Source organism: Tamandua tetradactyla, chromosome 17, assembly GCF_023851605.1.
Source record: "Tamandua tetradactyla isolate mTamTet1 chromosome 17, mTamTet1.pri, whole genome shotgun sequence".
In the NCBI taxonomy this organism is placed as follows: Eukaryota; Metazoa; Chordata; class Mammalia; order Pilosa; family Myrmecophagidae; genus Tamandua; species Tamandua tetradactyla.
Genome location: NC_135343.1, coordinates 67158389 through 67177947, shown reverse-complemented (window position 1 = coordinate 67177947; position 19559 = coordinate 67158389). Strand labels below are relative to the sequence as shown.

The following is a 19559-nucleotide window of genomic DNA, read 5'->3' as shown; positions in this document are numbered from 1 at the left end:
GAACAACATCTGGGTAGATTCCACTTCTGGATTTCAGAAACAATAACCATGGGCTATCAGCACAGTGCATGTATAGTGCAAAGTCTCCTCCCTTTTCAACCCTCAACCAGATAGTTTCTATAAATTAGACAAAAGTTCCATAATACACAAATGAGACTTTGAGTGACTTCATCAATTTATAACCTGGTTTTCCTGTTGCTAACATTAATTTAATGCTACTTTGCTCACAGGCAAAAATTAATATGTTATTTAACTTAAATTTTTATTTCAAAATTCTGTTCTCTTTGAGATCAAAGTACTTTTTGAAAAACATCCCAAGTTTACACTTACCGTCTGAGAGTTGTGCTTGAGCTCTTTCTTCTTCAGCTTCCTTCCAGCAGGAGTTATGAACTCTAAAACTCAACTTCTCCAATAGCTCTTGCAAAGTGAAACAGACTCTCTTTAAAAACCTCCCATTTTCCTTATCAGTTAAGACACAGGAACCAGGTCATTGATAAGTTGATAATTGCACTGTTAACAAATGTCAGCACAGTTTTTACCACATTCTCTTCAATTTGAGATATCTTTGATGAAGGCATAATTCCTTTGATCTTTATTTAGATATTTTATTTCCCCATTGGGTAACTTTCTCAGAAAAATCTCCCTGACTTCATCTAGGCAGCAGATTGCTACCCTTTGAGTTGGCCATTAATATAACTTCCTCAAGCACATTTCTGCAGCAAGTTGTACTGCTGATGCCTCAATTTCAATATTTGAATACTCTATTGGAGTCTCACTGTGTTCAAATCTCATGTGCAACGATTTTGCTCCTCAGAACTTACAGGAGGCTCAGAGAAGCTTAGTTACTTACCCAAGACAATGGCCAGTATAAGGGAAAACTAGAATCCAAAGCCTACAAAGCTGGACTCTTTCCCCATACCACCACATGGAAAATGGGGACTTTCTCCCCATTTCACCACTGTCTCAGATGGTTGTAATAAAGATATACGGACGTGTTATAATTATTAAAATTCTGGATAAATCAACCTACTCCTCTATGTCATTTTTTTTTCAAAACATTGGTGACTTTCCAGGATTCAGAATGTGCTATCAGTCAAAATGCTCCCTAATATAGTAAAAACAAACAAGCAAACAAACAAACAAACAAAAAACATGGGCTTCAGAAACTGGCTATTTTCCCTACTTATCAGCAGCATGACTTTGGGTAAATTCTCTAACTTCCCTAAACCTCTGCTGCAAAGGGATACTGTTGCCAACATTAAATGAATCCCCTATGTGAGGTGACAACCAGGTTCATGAACACCAGGGTCCTCTCCCCTATCACATGCTCCTCCTATTCCATCACCACAATTGTGCCAAACACAACAAAAATCCAACCTCAAAATTATTTGGAAAGATGAAATACTGATAACATGTGCCATAGTGAAATGTCACAACTGTATCAAATCAGTAAAAAAGCCTCAGGTAGCACCTGGGGTTCATTCCCTCTCTCTCGTGGTGCATTTGTATTGGGAGGGCAGTAGTATCCACAGAGTCAAATCTCTCCTCTCCTTGGCTGTGGTCACCATACCAAAAGATTAAATGAACAGCAAGGGAATGATGGTAGAATCGGCTAAATTCTATACAATCTTCATGTGGAGTGTGATTTTACAGAATGAGTCCATCTGTCACGTATTCCCATTGCTAGAGAACCAGAGAAAATACATGTAAGCCACAAACCAAACAGAATTAATTGATAGTGTCCAACATTGTGTCAGGCACTATGAGAGAAATGCAAGAGAAGTATGAGTCTCACTTCTTCCCTGAGAGAACTTAAAAATATATGAGAAGAGGGGGACTTTCAAGGAGATGGCAGAGTGGGTGGAGTGAGCTCACCCTGTTCTGTGGGACAGCAAGGAGAACAGGGAGAAAATGGCCAGGACTGAGGTCCTGGGGTGGGGGTAAGTGATTGTAGAGGGTGTTCAGTTATTCTTGTGGAGGCATTTGGGGCGGGAGAGATCAGGGTTGGTCAAATTGGCTGGATAAGAACCAGGGGCAGAAGGCGGTGCATGGGGAGGTGCGATAGGAGGTATCTGACCATTCTTCCACTCCAGCTGCCCAGCTGCCAGCTGGGGAGACCTCCCTGAGGGGCTTCACAGCTGCTACACACATGGGATGTCTGGAGGTAGAATAGCCTACCCATTGGGCATGGTGTGTGGCAGATTCACCAGGCACCAGGCGCTGCAGGTCAGAACCCTGCCCTGCCCATGCTCTGCTGTCCACTCTTCCATCCTGTGCACCAGCTTCCCAGTTGCAGCTGGGGAGGGTGACCTAAGGCGAGAGGGGCCTCAGAATACCACCTGCTGGTGAGAAGCAGTGAGTATTAGGGTGGCAGACTCCCTATTTGCTTAGGTGTTATTTTTCTTTATTCTGTTTTTTTCAGCTTTTTAAAATACATTTTTTTCTCTCTATTTCTTATTAGTAGCATTATTGTTGTTTTTATTCATATGTATATTGTATATTTTTATTTTAAGTTTTTTTAATTGTTTTAATTATTTTCTCTCTCTTCTGTGGGTGCCAGTCTCAGTTCATACCAAAATATCTAGGGGTATCTCCTACTGACTTTGGGACTACTACTATTAGGTTGTGTTTTTTTTTTTTCTTTCATATTTTTATTTTTTTTTTGTTATTTTTAAAATTTTATTTATTTACTTATTTTTGGATGCATGGGCCAGGGTCAAGCCTGGGTCTTCTGTTTGGTTCCTGGGCATTCTGCCACTGAACTACATATACACCCCTACCTAGACTTTAATAGACCCACAAGTAGAATTGTACCACCTATACGAGATCCAGACCTTGGTTTGGCAGCAAATTACTGACAAACGAAGGGGTAAAGGAAATTTTCAACGCAAACCAAGTAAATAAAAAACTTTAGATGAGCGAAGGAAATCAATTTGTGAAAAACCTTATTAGGATAATCAAATGCCATGAACACAACAGAAAATCATAAAGCATGTGAAAATCTAAACAGAAAAGGCTATCAGCCAAACGAGTAAATCAAAACTTTGGGCACAGAATATGAAACAACTACCCAAGAATATATATAAAGAAATAAAGGATACCAGGAAGACATAGAAGAGCATGAAGAAGAATTCAAAAGATTAAATTAAAAAATGGCATATCACACAGAGATGAAAGATACAGTAGACCAAATTGGAAATATACTAGGGACAAACAATAGCAGATTCAAAGAAGCAGAAGGAAGAATGAGTGAGTTAGAAGACAGAACAATTGAACTGCAGTGCACAAAGTACAAATGTCAAGAAAGATGGAAAAAGTAGAACTGGATCTTGGGGAAATGATGGACAATAGGAGGTGCACAAATATAAGAATCATTGGTGTCCCAGAAGGAGAAGAAAAGAATAAAGGGCTGGGAAAGTTAGTTAAAGTTATAATTGGGGAAAATTTCTCAACCCTTATAAAAGACATACATATGCAAATCAAAGAGGCCTAATGAACTCCAAATAGAATGAATATAAATAGGCCTGCTTTAAGACACATACTAATCAATCTACCAAATGTTGAAAAGAAACAGAAAGTCCTGAAAGAAGCACAAGAAAATGAATCTACTACATACAAGGGAAAACACATAAGACTGAGTTAAGACTACTCAACAGGCACCATGGAGTCAAGAAAGCAGTGGTATGATATATTTAAGATCTGGAACATGAAAGGCTTCCAACCAAGAATTCTTTATCCAGCCAAGTTGTCCTTCAAAATTGAGGGAGAGATTAAAATCTTCAAAGACAAACAAAGACTGGAAGATTTAGTCAACAAGAGACCTGCCCTCCAAGAAACGTTAAAGGGAGTCCTGTCACCTGACAAAAAAAAAAAAGAGAGACAAGAAAGGGAGGCCTGGAGGACAGCACAGAACTGAAAAGTACCAGGAATGATAATTTAAATGATAAAGGGGGGCGGAGAATATACTGCTCTGACAAAAACTAAAGGATAAAATGGTAATTCAAGAATTGCTTTTACAGTAATAACTTTGAGCATTAATGGACTAAACTCACTGTCGGTCAGCTTCATATGTCAACTTGGCCAGGTGGTGGTACCTGTTTGCTGGTTGGGCAAGTGGTGGCCTGTCTGTTGCAATGAGGACATTTCATAGAATTAGATCATGATCACATCATCTGCATCCACAGCCAATTCCATTTGTAATCAGCCAAGGGGAGTGTCTTCTGCAATGAGTGATGCTCAATCTAATCACTGGAAGCCTTTTAAGGAGGATTCAGAAGAGACAGGCTCTCTTCCTGCTTCAGCCGGCAAGCCTCTCCTGTGGAGTTGGTCCAGACCCTCCATCGGAACCATTGGCTTCATAGCCTGCCCTACAGACTTTGGACTCTGCATTCCCATGGTCACGTGAGATACTTTAATAAATTTCATATTTGTGAGTATTCCCTGTTGATTCTGCTTTTCTAAAGAACCCTAACTAATACATTTTGGTACCAGGAGTGGTTCTTAAGAAACAGAATCTTAAAAATAGGTTTTTATGAATGGTCTTCTACTCTGACTGGACTCAAAGGCACTAAGGCATAATCAGAATGACACTCCCAATCCATGGAGTGAGTTGACAAAAAAGATAGTCAAAATATCACCATTTGATTCTCCTAATGCTTCGCTTGTATGAAGCCAGGCTCTGGGGTGTAGGAGACAAGGGTTTAAAGCAAGACCTACAGAATTTGTTGGAAGCAGTTGGCTTCGGGATGGCGGCAGTAAACTTGTTATGTAGAGCAGTCTGGGAGGAAGAGAATGTTTACCCCAAATGGTTATGCTAAGTATGAAGAACACTGTAAGATAAGAACTTTGCTCCCTCAGGAAATGCCTGCATATCTATTGACATCCTGTGTTATATAACTAGGATCTGGTTGAGAATAAAGTTGTCTGATGTCTGATGTCTGATGTAGAGTTAAGCTTCAGACCCCCTGAGCCCGTCTGTGTCTTTCTTTCTTTCTTCCTTTCTTTCTTTCTCATCATTCCTTAATATCCTTCGAGCTCCATTTCAATAGGAAGCAACACTGGGGGATAATGTTTTTGACACCTTCACAGAGTTTTGTGGAAATAAGAGGTATAGAGATGTTGGATGGTTGTTGTTAGATGCACTGGCCACATTAAGGAGTGAAAGGGATGGGCTTAAGGCTTCAAACGATATAACCCTGTAATAGTTTGCCCTGAGAACATAGCTGCCCCACCTCCAGCCTGTCTTGAGGAGTCTGACCTAATTGGCTGGTGCTTAAATGAGAGAGCACAACATAGCACAGTCCAAGCAGCTCAACATACCTCATCTCAGCACTCGCAGCTCACCCCGGGCCTTTGGAGATTCAGAAAGGAATCACCCCGGGGAAAGTTGTTGGAAGCCAGAGGCTGGAGAGAAGGCCAGCAGAGATTGTCCTGTGCCTTCCCAGTAAGAGAATTATGGAGAAGTTCTGGTGTACTTGAAGAGACTGCTGGTGTACCTCAGTTGAAAGCTAGCTGCCTTTCCTCTGAAGAACTATACATCAGTGAAATAAATCTCCTTTTATTAAACACCAATCCATCTCTGGTATGTTGCATTCTGGCAGCTAGCAAACTGAAACACTCACCAATTAAAAAATATAGACTGGCAGAATGAATTAAAAATTATAATCAGGTGGCTCCCACCGGATTGGAGAGCCAGGTCGGCGGCGGCGGCAGGAACGAGCGGCCCCAGGCAGCCTCGGAGCAGGGCACCGGAGCGCCGAGCGGCCACGGGAGCCGCTCAAGGAGGTCCAGTCCAGGTGCAGCAGCAAGGAGTATTCTCAGAGCCGGCCACAGTGCCGTCGATATCACCGAGGTGGCTAGAACACATCGCATGTCTCCATTTCCTTTGACATCTATGGACAAAGCCTTCATCACAGCCCTGGAAATGACTCCGGTGCTTGGGACAGAAATCATCAACTACAGAGCCCAGATGACTTACTCAATGCCTTGAATGAGGGTATCAGTCATGCTGATGTCATCATCACATCAGGGGGTGTGTCGATGGGCGAAAAGAATTGACCTTAAAGACAATGAAAGGCACAAATAACCCAGGAAGTTCTGCTACACTGGACAATCAAGATTATTGTCAAATAAGGACCACACATCAGTTATCAAGCAATTCAGTATAACCTAAGTGTGTGGTGTTGGAAGCACATGGTGTTATAAGAGAACATGAGAAAAGTCTGGAGGTTTCTGCTTCTGCTGTAAAGGACTAGCTTCTTCGGACCACCCTTCCCACCAAGAACAATAGTAAAAACTATATAAAATTAAAAATGTTTTAGACTTCCGGAGAAGATGGCGGCTTAGTAAGACGCGCGGGTCTTAGTTCCTCCTCCAGAAAAGCAACTAAAGAAACAGAAACAATACGAAACAGCTCCCGGAGTCACGACAGAGACCAAAAAGACAGCGTACCCCATTCTGGAACAGCTGAACGGGCAGGGAGAATCTGCTGCGGTGAGATACCCGAGGGGCGCGCGTTTTCCCGGCCGGGGCGGCTGGCGACTGGGGTCCCCTCCACGCACGTGGCTCCCCGGTCTGACTGGGAACATTGGATAGCGGGGCCCTCCCGTCACGCTTGGCGTCTCGGGCCAGCTGGGCAATTTGGACAGGCACTCCCCCAAGCCGTGGGGCCAGCGACCCCCACCTCCATGCGCGGTTTCCCGGGCCGACTGCCGTGCAGACAGACGAGCGCCACGAGCGCCACCTACTGGGCAGGAAAAGAAAAACAGAGCCCAGAGATTTCACAGAAAAACCTTTCAACCAGCTGGGTCCCACACCCAGGGAAATCTGATCAAATGCCCAGACACCAGCAGAAAATAATGGATGACGCTCGGAAAATTGAAGATATGGCCCAGTCAAAGGAACAAACCAATAGTTCAAACGAGATACAGGAGCTGAGACAACTAATGCTGAATATACGAACAGAAATGGAAAAACTCTTCAAAAACCAAATCAATAAATTGAGGGAGGACATGAAGAAGACATGGGCTGAACAAAAAGAAGAAATAGAAAATCTGAGAAAACAAATCACAGAACTTATGGGAGTGAAGGACAAAGAAGAAAAAATGGAAAAAACAATGGATACCTACAATGGTAGATCTAAAGAGACAGAAGCTACAATTAGTGAACTGGAGGATGGAACATCTGAATTCCAAAAAGAAATAGAAACTATAGGGAAAAGAATGGAAAAACTCGAGCAGGGGATTAGGGAACTGAATGACAATATGAAGCGCACAAATATACATGTTGTGGGTGTCCCAGAAGGAGAAGAGAAGGGAAAAGGAGGAGAAAAACTAATGGAAGAAATTATCACTGAAAATTTCCCAACTCTTATGAAAGACCTAAATTTGCAGATCCAAGAAGTGCAGCGCACCCCAAAGAGAATAGACCCAAATAAGCGTTCTCCAAGACACTTACTAGTTAGAATGTCAGAGGTCAAAGAGAAAGAGAGGATCTTGAAAGCAGCAAGAGAAAAACAATCTGTCACATACAAGGGAAACCCAATAAGACTATGTGTAGATTTCTCAGCAGAAACCATGGAAGCTAGAAGACAGTGGGATGATATATTTAAATCACTAAAAGAGGAAAACTGCCAACCAAGACTCCTATATCCAGCAAAATTGTCCTTCAAAAATGAAGGAGAAATTAAAACATTTATAGACAAAAAGTCACTGAGAGAATTTGTGACCAAGAGACCAGCTCTGCAAGAAATACTAAAGGGAGCACTAGAGTCAGATACGAAAAGACAGAAGAGAGAGGTATGGAGTAAAGTGTAGAAAGAAGGAAAATCAGATATGATATATATAATACAAAAGCCAAAATGGTAGAGGAAAATATTATCCAAACAGTAATAATACTAAAAGTTAATGGACTGAATTTCCCAATCAAAAGACATAGAATGGCAGAATGGATTACGACCCAGCAATACCACTGCTAGGTATCTACTCAAAGGACTTAAGGGCAAAGACACAGACGGACATTTGCACACCAGTGTTTATAGCAGCATTATCTACAATTGCAAAGAGATGGAAACAGCCAAAATGTTCATCAACAGACGAGTGGCTAAACAAACTGTGGCGTATACCTACGATGGAATATTATGCAGCTTTAAGACAGACTAAACTTATGAAGCATGTAATAACATGGATGGACCTAGAGAACATTATGCTGAGTGAGTCTAGCCCAAAACTAAAGGACAAATACTGTATGGTCCCACTGATGTGAACCGACATTTGAGAATCAGCTTGGAATATATCATTGGTAACAGAGACCAGTAGGAGTTAGAAACAGGGTAAGATAATGGGTAATTGGAGCTGAAGGGATACAGACTGTGCAACAGGACTAGATACAAAAACTCAAAAATGGACAGCACAATAATACCTAAGTGTAATGTAACTAGGTTGGAACACTGAATGAAGCTGCACCTGAAATATGGTTTTTTGTTTGTTTGTTTGTGTGTTTGTATCTTTTGTTTTTGTTTTTTTCTTTTTCCTTTATATATATATATATATATATTATTAGTATTATTATTTTAATTCTCTTCTCTATATTAACATTCTATATCTTTTTCTGCTGTTTTGCTAGTTCTTTTCCTAAATCGATGCAAATGTACTAAGAAATGATGATCATACATCTATGTGATGATACTAAGAATTACTGATTGCATTTGTAGAATGGAATGATTTCTAAATGTTGTGTTAATTTCTTTTTTTTTGATTAATAAAAAAAATTAAAAAAAAAATTTTAATCAACCCAAATGCTATTTACAAGAAACACATCTTAGTCCCAAAGACACAAATAGATTGAAAGTTAAAGAATGGAAAAAGATGTGCTATGCAAGCTGTAACCAAAAGAAAGCAGGAGTAGCTATACTAATATAAAAAAAGTAAAGATGTCATAAGAGACAAAGAAAGACATGGTGTATTAATAAAAGGGACAATTCACCAAGAAGAAATAACAATTATAAATGAGTATGCTCCCAAACAAGGAACTCAAAAGTACATGAGGCACACACTGTAAAAACTGAAGGGAGCTATAAACATATCAACAGCAATACTGGGAGACTTTACTACATCACTCTCTATTATATATATAACAACCAGCAGAGGATCAAAAAGGAAATAGAGAAACTAAACAATGGGATAAATAAATTAGATCTAATATACATATTAGATCATTACATCCCAAAACACCAGGATACACATTCTACTGCACATGGAACATTCTCCAGGGTAGATCATATACTGGGACACAAATTGAGCCTATGTAAATGTAATAAGATTGAAATTATGCAAAGCACTTCCTCTGGCCACAACCGAATGAAGCTGGGAATTAATAATCATCAAAGAACCAGAGCTGTGCAAATATAAGGAGATTAAACAACACAGTCTTAAATAATCAGTGGGGCACAGAAGAAACTGTAGAGAAATCAGTAAATATCTGGAGACAAATCATAATGAGAATACAACATATAAGACCTTATGAGATGCAGCAAAGGCAGTGTGAGATGGAAATATATTGCCCTAAATGCCTATGTTAAAAAACAAGAATGAACAAAAATCAAGGATTTAACTGCTTACCTGGAGAATTTAGAGGAAGACTGGCAAACTAACCCCCAAAGCAAATAGAAAAAGAGAAATAACAAAGATTAAAGCAGAAATAAACAAACTGGAAAAGAATAGAAAGAATGACAAAATCAAAAGTTGATTGTTTGAGAAAATCAATAAAATTGATGGGCTCCCACCTAGAAAAACAAAGAAAAAGAGAGAGGATAAAATAAACAAAATCAGAAAATGAGAAGGGATTGTTACCATAGATCCTGAAGAAATTTAAAAAATCACGGGAATACTATGAACAACTAAATACCAGCAAACTAGACAACTTAGATGAAACGCACAAATTCCTGGAAACACATGAACTACCTATACGGACTCTAGAAGAAATAGAAGATCTCGACAAACCAATTACAAGTAAAGAAATTCAATCAGTCATCAAAAATCTTCCCTCAAAGAAAAGCCCAGGATCAGATGGTTTCCCAGGGGAGATTTATCAAATATTCCAAAAAGAATTAACAGCAGTCTGCTTAAACGCTTCAAAAAAATGAGGAAAAATGAATGCTACCTAACTCATTTTATGAAGCTAACATCACTCTAATACCAAAAACAAATAAAGACACTGCAAGAAAGACCAATCTTCCTAATGAAGATGCATCTATGAAATGCAAAAATTCTCTTTGCATCTATGAGATGCAAAAATTCTCAACAAAATACTAAGAAATTTAATCCAATGACACATGAAAAGAATTAAACACAAGTGGGATTTATACCAGGAATGCAAGAGTGGTTCAACATAAGAAAATCAAACAATTTAATACAGCACATTAACAAATTGGAAAGGAAAAAATCATATGATTGTATTGATTGATGCTGAAAAAGTATTTAACGAAATCCAGCATACTTTTCTGATAAAAACACTTCAAATTGTAGGAATTGAAGGAAACTTACTCACTATCACTAAGAGCATATATGAAAAACCCACAGCCAATATTATACTTAATGGTGAGAGACTGAAAGCATTCCCCCTAAGATTGGAAACAAGATAATAATTGTCACCACAGTTATTCAATATTGTATTAGAAGCCTTTGCTGGAGCACTTAGATAGAAGAAAGAAATAAAAGATAACCAAATCAGAAAGGAAGAAATAAAACTTTCATTATCTGTAGATGACATGATCTTATACTTAGAAAGCCCTGAGAAAAAAATCTATGACAAAGCTACTTGAGTTAATAAACAAATTCAGCAAAGTGGTGGGGATACAAGATTAATGTACAAAAATCAGTAATGTTTCCTACACTAGTAATAACCTATCTGAGGAGACAATTAAGGAAAAATCTCCATTCAAAACAGTGACTAAAAGAATCAGGTTACCTAAGAATAAGCCTAAACAGGGTTGTCAAGGACTTGTACACAGAAAGCTACAAAACACTGTTAAAAGAGATTTTTTAAATGACCTAAATAGATAGAAAACATTCTGTGCTCATGAATAGGAAGGTTGAATGTTGTTAAGATGTCAGTTCTATCCAAATTGATCTACAGATTCAATGCATACTTTGAAGACATGGAAAAACTAGTTATCAAATTTAATTGGAAGGGAAAAAAGACCCTGAATAGCTGAAGATATCCTGAAAAAGTAGAGTGAAGTTTGAAGACTATCACTTCCTGACTTTAAAGCTTGCTAGAAACTGCATTGATCAAAATGGCATGGTACTGGCACAAAGATGGAAGTATTCATCGATGGAATTGAATCAATGGACAACTAATCTTCGATAAAGCCTCCAAATCCACTGAACTGGGACAGAATAGTCTTTCCAATAAATGGGCATGAAAGAATTGGATATCAACAGAGTGGAAGAGGACCCCCTACCTTACACCCTATACAAAAATTCATTCAAAATGGATTAAAGACCTAACATAAGAGCCAATACCATAAAACTTCTAGAAGAAAATGCAGGGAAACATCTTTAAGATCTAGTAAGAGAAAATAGCTTCTTAAACTTTACACCTAAAGCACAAGAGAGAGAGAAAATAGACAAACGGAAAATCTTTATGATCAAGAACTTATGTGCCTCAAAGGGCTTTGTCAAAAAGATGAAAAAGCAGCCAACTCACTGGGAGAAAATACTTGGAAATCACATATTGGATAAAGTCTTGATATCTTGTGTACATATAGAAATTATACAGCTCAACAACAAAAGAACAAACAACTCAATTATAAAATGGGCAGAGGATATGAATAGACAGTTTTCTGAAGAGCAAATTCAAATGGCTAAAAAGCACATGAAGAAATGCTCATCTTCATTAACTATTAAGGGAAATGCAAATTAAGACAACAATGAGGCATCACCTCCCACCTATAAGAATGGCTGTTATTAAACAAACAGAAAACTACAAATGTTGGAGAGGATGTGGAGAATTAGAACACTTATTCACTGTTGGTGCGAAAGTATAATGGTGCAGCTACTGTGAAAACAGTTTGGCGATTCCTCAGAAAACTAAGTATTGCATTGCCTTGTGACCCAGCAATACCCATACTCCGTATATACCCAGAAGAGTTGAGGGAAGTGACATGAACAGATTTTTGCACACTGATATTCGTAGCAGCACTATTCACAATTGACAAGAGATGGAAAAATCCAAGTGCCCATGAACAGATGAGTGGATACACAAAATGTGGTATATGTACACAATGGAATATTATGCTGCAGTAGGATTAAATGATGTCCTGAAACTTATGGCAATTTGGATGAACTTTTAGGACATAATGCTGGGTGAAAGTCACAACAGGACAGATACTATATGATTTGGCTATTATGACTCTGTTAAAGGTAAACACAGAGGTTACACTGTAGAATACAGCAGACCTAGAGGTTGACAAAAGCTAGACGCAGGGGAAAGGCTACCCAATGAGGCTGAAGTTAAATACAAGGGAATGGATAGGAGTGATGGTAACTAATTAGTGAGTTTATAAGTAACGTTGGCATATTGAAGGTGAATATGATTGAAAGAAGATGTGCCACGTATCCCCCTGATTAAATCTACAATTATAAATAAGCTCTCACATGAACTATTTCAAAAGTTCAATAGTGGACAAAGAGTTAATAGAAGAGGGGATAGGAAGAAAATTAAAAATGCATGCTATGGTCAATAGTTAATAGGAAGTCATCGAGAATACCACAGCACTACCAGGGGCAACTTAATTGAGGGGGGGGGGATAAATGATAAGGGCTAGTTTTGACTTGATATTAGGTGATGCTATGTTTGTTGATTCTTTGTCTCTATAGACCAACAAAAACTGTCTAAAATTGAGAGAGCTGCTGATTGGTTTCTTTATTTTGAACATTATCCATAAAGCTCAATAGATTGAGGGAGCAGAGGGTACAATGACTGAGAAGCAAAATGGCCAACTGTGATATATTTATATGATGGAATATGGAGCAGCTACAAAAAGGAAGGACGTCAAGAGGCATGCAACAAACTGAATAAACTTTGGGGACAACAGGTTCTGCAAAATAAGCAAGAAACAAAAGAAAAAATATCTAAGGTTTCTTTCAGAAAATACTTATTAAAAAATTGGATAAAAAAAAATTGGATACTAGATTATTAGCCATCATAGCAGCCATTCTTAGTCTGAAGTTGTGGATGTATTTCTAGATTCTGAGACACTGAGCTGTATGTGTATCAGCTGGTATTTCCCTGGAACTTTGAGTAACTAAGTGACACCTAAGACCCAGAAATGGAAGGCTACAACCCTGAAAGTTAGCATATCTAAATATAATAACAGTTAAAGTAACTGAAAAAGAGATTGGGTCTCAATTAGAGTTTTAAAATGAAGCCAATCTGGCTGGGTGTAAGGTAAATCAGAACACAGAATAAAAGATGATAGTGTGTGTACTCTAGACCTTCACCTACTATATGAGACCAGAGGCGGAATTGTTATCTAGAACTTAAATTTTCAGTAGTACATAGTCTAAATCAACCCGTCTGGACTGCTCATTCAAGCAGCCCAAACTTCTGAAGTTAGAACAGGAATGAGGCCTTGTAATTCTGTATAGCCTAATGTAATACCAGGATACACCTCAGACTATAGCGGGCTGATAAATAAAAGGTATTGGTGGAGTCCCTTAAGGGTCCAAAGGGGAAAAAAAAATCTATGTATGGAACTATTAAACTCGCCCATCTGGGAAACACTGGGTACGCTGTCCACCATTGTGGACCCCCAAGAAGACAGGCCAAGCCCTTGATTTTGAGGCTTTACCTTATGAAACTTATTTCTGTAGAGTAAAAGTTAAGAGCTGCTTCCCAGGAAGCCTCTTTGTTGCTCAGATGTGGCCTCTCTCCTTCTCTAAGCCCAATTCTGCAAGAAAAATCATTACCCTCCTCTCTGTGTAGGACATGACATTCAGGGAAGAAAATCTCCCTGTCAACATGTGACTTTCAGGGATGAGTCTGGCCCAGGCACTGTGGGGGGCAAAACTTAGACTGAGAGAGGAATCAAAGGAGAAAGAAGGGGTATAATAGAGAAAATAGGATTTAATAAACAAGTATGACTGCTAATTCACTATATTAATATTCCTTCTAGCCGCCAGTGTTTGGGAGTAGCTAGAAGGAAAAATTTGAGATGGCAGAATGGTAATCCATTACGAACTCTAAAATCTGTTCTGTAACTACTTGTTGAAGTGTGCTTTGAAAATTTTAGCTTTTCTTTCTTTGCTTTTTATTTGCTGTATTTTACAATAAAAAAATGTTAAAAATATATATGAGAGGGTGCATGGGATGGTTCAGAGGTAGAATGTTCGCCCTCTGTGCTGTTTTGAAACGAGCATGTGCCCTAGAAAAGTCATGTTTTCATCCTGATCCATTTTGTGGAGACACCCATTTCTTTTAATCCCTATTCAGTACTGTAGATTAAAAAAGTAATTAGATTATCCACAGGAGATGTGACATGCCCAGTTGTGGCTATTAACCTTTGAAAGAGGGAGATGTGAGTTCACCCAATCTTGGTAGGTCTTAATTAGTTTGCTGGACTCCTTTAAAAGATAAAAAGATAAAACATTTTGGAAAAAGCTTCAGAGCCACAAAAGCTACAGAGCCCACATAGCCAGAGACCTTTGGAGATGAAGAAGGAAAACACCCCCAGAGGAGCTTCATGAAACAAGAAGCCTGGAGAGAAAGTTAGCAGATGTTTCCACGTTTGCCATGTGCCTCTGCAGTTGAGAGAGATACCCTGAACGTCATCGGCCTTTTTAAACCAAAACGTGCCTCCACCCATTTGGGTGGGTATTGATTAGTTTACTGGAATCCTATAAAAGAAAATGACAAGAAAGAAAGCCAGGAGATTTCTGAGGGAGCAGAGAATGACATGGCCAGGAGAAACAGAGAGTCTACCAGCCAGTGACCTTTGGAGATGAAAAAAGAAATTGAATCCTGGGGAGCTTCATGTAAGGAAGCCAGGAGAGAAGGCTAGCAGATGACACGGTGTTCGCCACATGCCTTTCCAGATGAGAGAGAAACTCTGACCCTGTCGCCATGTGCCTGCTCACTTGAGAGAGACCCTGAACTTCATCAGCCTTCTTGAACCAAGGTATCTTTCCCTGGATGCCTTAGATCGGACATTTCTGTAGCCTTGCTTTAATTTGGACATTTTCATGGCTTTAGAACTGTAAACTTGCAACTTAATAAATTCCCCTTTTAAAAAGCCATTCTATTTCTGGTATATCGCATTCTGGCAGCTAGCAAACTAGAACAGACCTTTCCTGCGGGAGACCTGGGTTTGATTCTCAGACCATTAATTCCACCCCCCACCCCCGCCGACAAATATATATATGAAAGGAAAGGAAACAATGCAGCATTTTACAAATCTGAAAAATTGGGGATATAATGTAGACAGACATTTTCAACAATTGAATATGTTATTGAGGGACTGTAAATTACTCTTCCTTCAAGAGTGGGAAGTTTCTCTTTCTGGTACGGTTGAGATAAGATGCCACCCCCATTCTAGATCTCTTGATACTTTAAAATCATATGAGCTTTATGGCAGCGGTATTTAGCCATCTGAACCATCTACACAGTGGAATTTCTGTGTCACACTGTTCTTCTGGGTTGATGTATTGATTGTTATCTTGATGACTAGTGTCATTTTTTAGGGTCATTTTTAAGATTCCCACTGGTGGTTTAAGCCATTTAAATCCATCTCTCAAGGTCTACCAGGTTTACCGTCTTAGGGTAATGGTCTGAAGAAAGATGTGAGAGGTCCGGGCCACTGTGAGAGGCTTCTAGGTCTGAGGGCTCTGTAAAATGTGGGCTCTACCAATGCACACACCAGGCAGGGAGCATTCAGGGGGCAGTAAGGACCCACAGGCCAGCCCCTAGGGGCAGGAAATGCCCAGGGCTTGAGTATTTCCCCTCATGCTTGAGACTGTTTGATGGTGTACCCCAAGTATTACTTGCTCTCTGGCCACACCTACTAGAAATGATGTACCCACTGGAGGTAAGTGTCAATCAAAGTGACCTGGATCCTCGGGGAGAGCAATTCTTCTCAATGGGAGAGCACATTCAATAATGTGAAAGGATAGGTCAAAATTGCCCAAACATTTATCTGAAATGAAACAGATCAGTGCCACTGGAAAAGCAAAAATGTGTTTGGTGTGTGTGTCTGTGTGTGAACATACACACTTGTTTGTGCATTTGCCTGTGTGTTGTGCCCACATGGAGAGGACAACTTAGTACTTGGCCCCCAAGCAAAATGAGCTTTAGTAATGTTGAAAATCCCACTAGCTTGCTGACAGCAAGAGTGTGCTGGCCTTCCTCGCACCTTGGAGAACCAGGTATGATTGTCCAGACCCATAACCAAGTCCACAGCTGATGACCACATAAAGTCTTCCCCTTGCTGACTGCTAATTTCTAGGGCTCATTATCTCATGGTCTTCTCTGTCTCAGGCTTCTGTGTCCAGGAGTCCCATCTCTGTTTTGTCCCACATCTGCCAGAAACTGAGTTTGCACAAGAAGACCCTGAGGCACAGCTGCCCAGCTAAGCAACCCCCAGATTCTAGGCCCTCAGAAATCACATGCAATAATGAATGTTTGTTGTTTAAGCAGCCAAATTTTAAGATACTTGGCTGTGTAGCAATAGATAATTAATACATTTGATTTAAAAAATAAGCCTATAACTATTTTCTTGGTGAATTTAACAAGAAGGTAAAAAGTAAGGATCTTGCTATGATAGGACTTTCTCTCCACATTTCACTGCATTGTATTTCCCTTACGAAGTAGTTAAAATTCAACTTCTACTGCTGCTCATTAGGCCTTTTGACTCCTGTGCTGTCAGGAAGCTGCTTCTGCTATCTTCTAGGTTTTCTTCATTATCAGAGCAAACTTCTTATCTTAAAGATTGTTTCACAGCTCTTCAGAGTGTTCTTCCTCCAGTCCAATCAGATAAAGTATATTTTCTTCAACATGTGCATGCAACAGGTCTTTGCTCTATGTCAGATGAAAATAGATTATTTTTGTCATAGAAAGCAACACTTCATCATGCTGTCTTTGGAACCTGCCCCTGCCTTTAATCAGTATCAGTCAGTAGGGCATCTGGGAGGCCTCATGGGGGTGGGCACACAGGTGGCTACTGGGTGGGAGCCCAAACTAGGGACTGTGACTTTGGTCAGGCAAATCTTCTCCTGGACAGAAATGTGCTTGTTGTGAAGGGATGCCTGCCAGAGGCCTTTGCTTCTTGGAGTCTCAAACACGTGCTTTGCCTTCTGACGCTGTTAGAGCAGCAGAAGAAAAGCTGATCTGTAGGGCACATTCCCGTTATTTCCTTCTATGTAAAGAAATGCTCTAAGAACTAAAATCAGGGTACTTTTGATAATGAAAATTTAAACATGGTCTTCATCCCCCAGTCCTACAAATAACAAAACAGATTTTCTCCTGAGTGCAGAATTTCAAAACATCCTAAGTTAGTTTAGATTTAGGAAGAAAGAAGATTGCAGAAGGAAAAACAAATTGATTCTTTCGAACTACGTGCACGTACTTTTTGGAAGTCAATTTAGTAATCCACTTAAAATTGTTTTGCTTTATGACCTGCTCTCTTAAAGTCAACTTCCCTGATTGATGACGTCCTCTTTTCAAAAAGTGTAGTTTATTTGCCAGTATACTTCTGTAAAATGTTTCACATAATCTCTAGCAGGTAATATTCTTAGGTTTGAAATGCAAGGCAACAGAATATTTGGGCATCAAAGTCATTTTAAAATAATCTATTTCTGACTATATGAGTAACAGATATTCAGTGGAAAAATGTAAAAATGCATGAAAAATTACAGAGGAAAAAATTTTCATACCATAATACTGAGAGATAATCACTTTTTAACATGTTCATGTATTTTCTGCCAGCCATATTACTAAAAGTGTGTGTGAATATAATTGTGTGGCATATATATAAATATGTATCAATACATATAGATACATGCACACACATACAAAGGAAGCTACTTAATTTGCTGAGGCATTAAACAAACAAGTAAATGGAGAGCCATATGTTTCTAGAAGAGGAGGATGAAATAATAAGGCTCTAATAGACTTAGATAAAATAATTTTAAAAATTAAATTAAAGAATAAACACAAATTGCAAAACTAACTTTTTAAAGTGCTTGTCTGTGCCAGGCACCAGTCTACCCCATACAATCATCACCATAAACTTGTAAGATAGGGATTATTCTTGCCCTACTTTACAGATAAAGGAACTGAGCCACGAAGAAGCAAAATCCCCATACAGCGGGGAAGCTAGAATTTGAATTCACATGCAGTGACAACGAAGTCTGTACTAATTCCCACTATCTGTGCGGCTTCTCAACTTTCCAGAAATAGACGAGACCATCCCTGGAAATTATGAAAAAGAGTAAACAGAATGGTTTGAGGGAGAATGATTTGTCCTTCCAGATATTCTTTCTTGGGCCTACTGTTGTCCAACAAAGTTTCAACATATCAAAAATTGGGAGATACAACTAAAATAGTGTAGCGAAAATTTTATAACATGAAATACCTATATTAGAAAAGAATAAAGGCCTCATCTTAAGAAACTGGGAAAAGAGGAACAATGGGAAGCTGAACTAATCAGAAGAAAGAAAATAATATAAATCAACCCAGAGAACAAAGAAATAGGAAACAGAACACATAGAGAAAAGTCAGTGAAACCAAATGCTATTTTGATGAGAACATCTGTAAAGTTGATAAAACTTTACAGACTGTAAAACCTAGCCAGACTGATTGAAAAAAAGAAGAAAAAATGAAAGAAGACACAAACTACCAATACCAGAAATGAGAGTACTGATGCCACTAAGTTTCAATAGATATTAAAAAGTTAATAAAGGATTATTATAAATAATAGAAAAGATTGGCATATGATACAAGAAAGTAGGACAAAAGATGTAACTATTTCTCATCTACAGCCAATAAAGCAAACAAATAGATAGATGAGAAAGAAAGAAGCCTTAAACAAATTAAAAGGCAAATAAAAACTGGAAATAAAAAGCTCATAGGATATGTTGATGTATAATATCTCAAACGCACTAAAATCTTACCATTTAATAGGAAAAACAATTTTAAGAAAATCAATAAATCCCAACTTACAAAAGAAAATTTACAAAAGAAAAATACAATTGACAAAAAAACCCACCTATTAAAAAAACACATACAAATGTTCTGCACCTTCGTAATAAAAATGACTTTTAAATGATTAGTATATGCTTTTTATCTATCAAATTGGTAATGATCAAAGGACTCTTGATCTGCAACTTATGAGTAAATGAGTTAATGTTCCAGGACCTATGGTTTGTTGGAGAACCAAATCAGAAAGGAAGATCAGTGTTTCTTTCACCAAGGCCTACATCAACCTGATGACATCAGCTAAGACAGCTTTTGAGCTTCTCAGTATTATTACACTTGGCTCTGAAAGGCCTTATATGAAAATGAAA

At 38.8% G+C, this 19559-nt stretch overlaps 1 protein-coding gene across 7 annotated transcripts in view; it reads right to left on the bottom strand.

Moving 5' to 3' along the window:
• IL1RL1 (interleukin 1 receptor like 1) overlaps window positions 1-19559 on the bottom strand; it is a 94285-nt gene that overhangs the window by 40356 nt on the left and 34370 nt on the right. For 4 of the 7 annotated variants that reach the window (XM_077134891.1, XM_077134897.1, XM_077134898.1 and 1 more), the window contains exon 1: window positions 331-451. The exons of the other annotated variants lie outside the window; for them this stretch is intronic. The gene's annotated coding sequence lies outside the window, so the exon portion shown is untranslated. Of the gene's footprint in view, window positions 1-330; window positions 452-19559 lie in introns of those variants that run through there. 7 annotated transcript variants of the gene reach the window in all.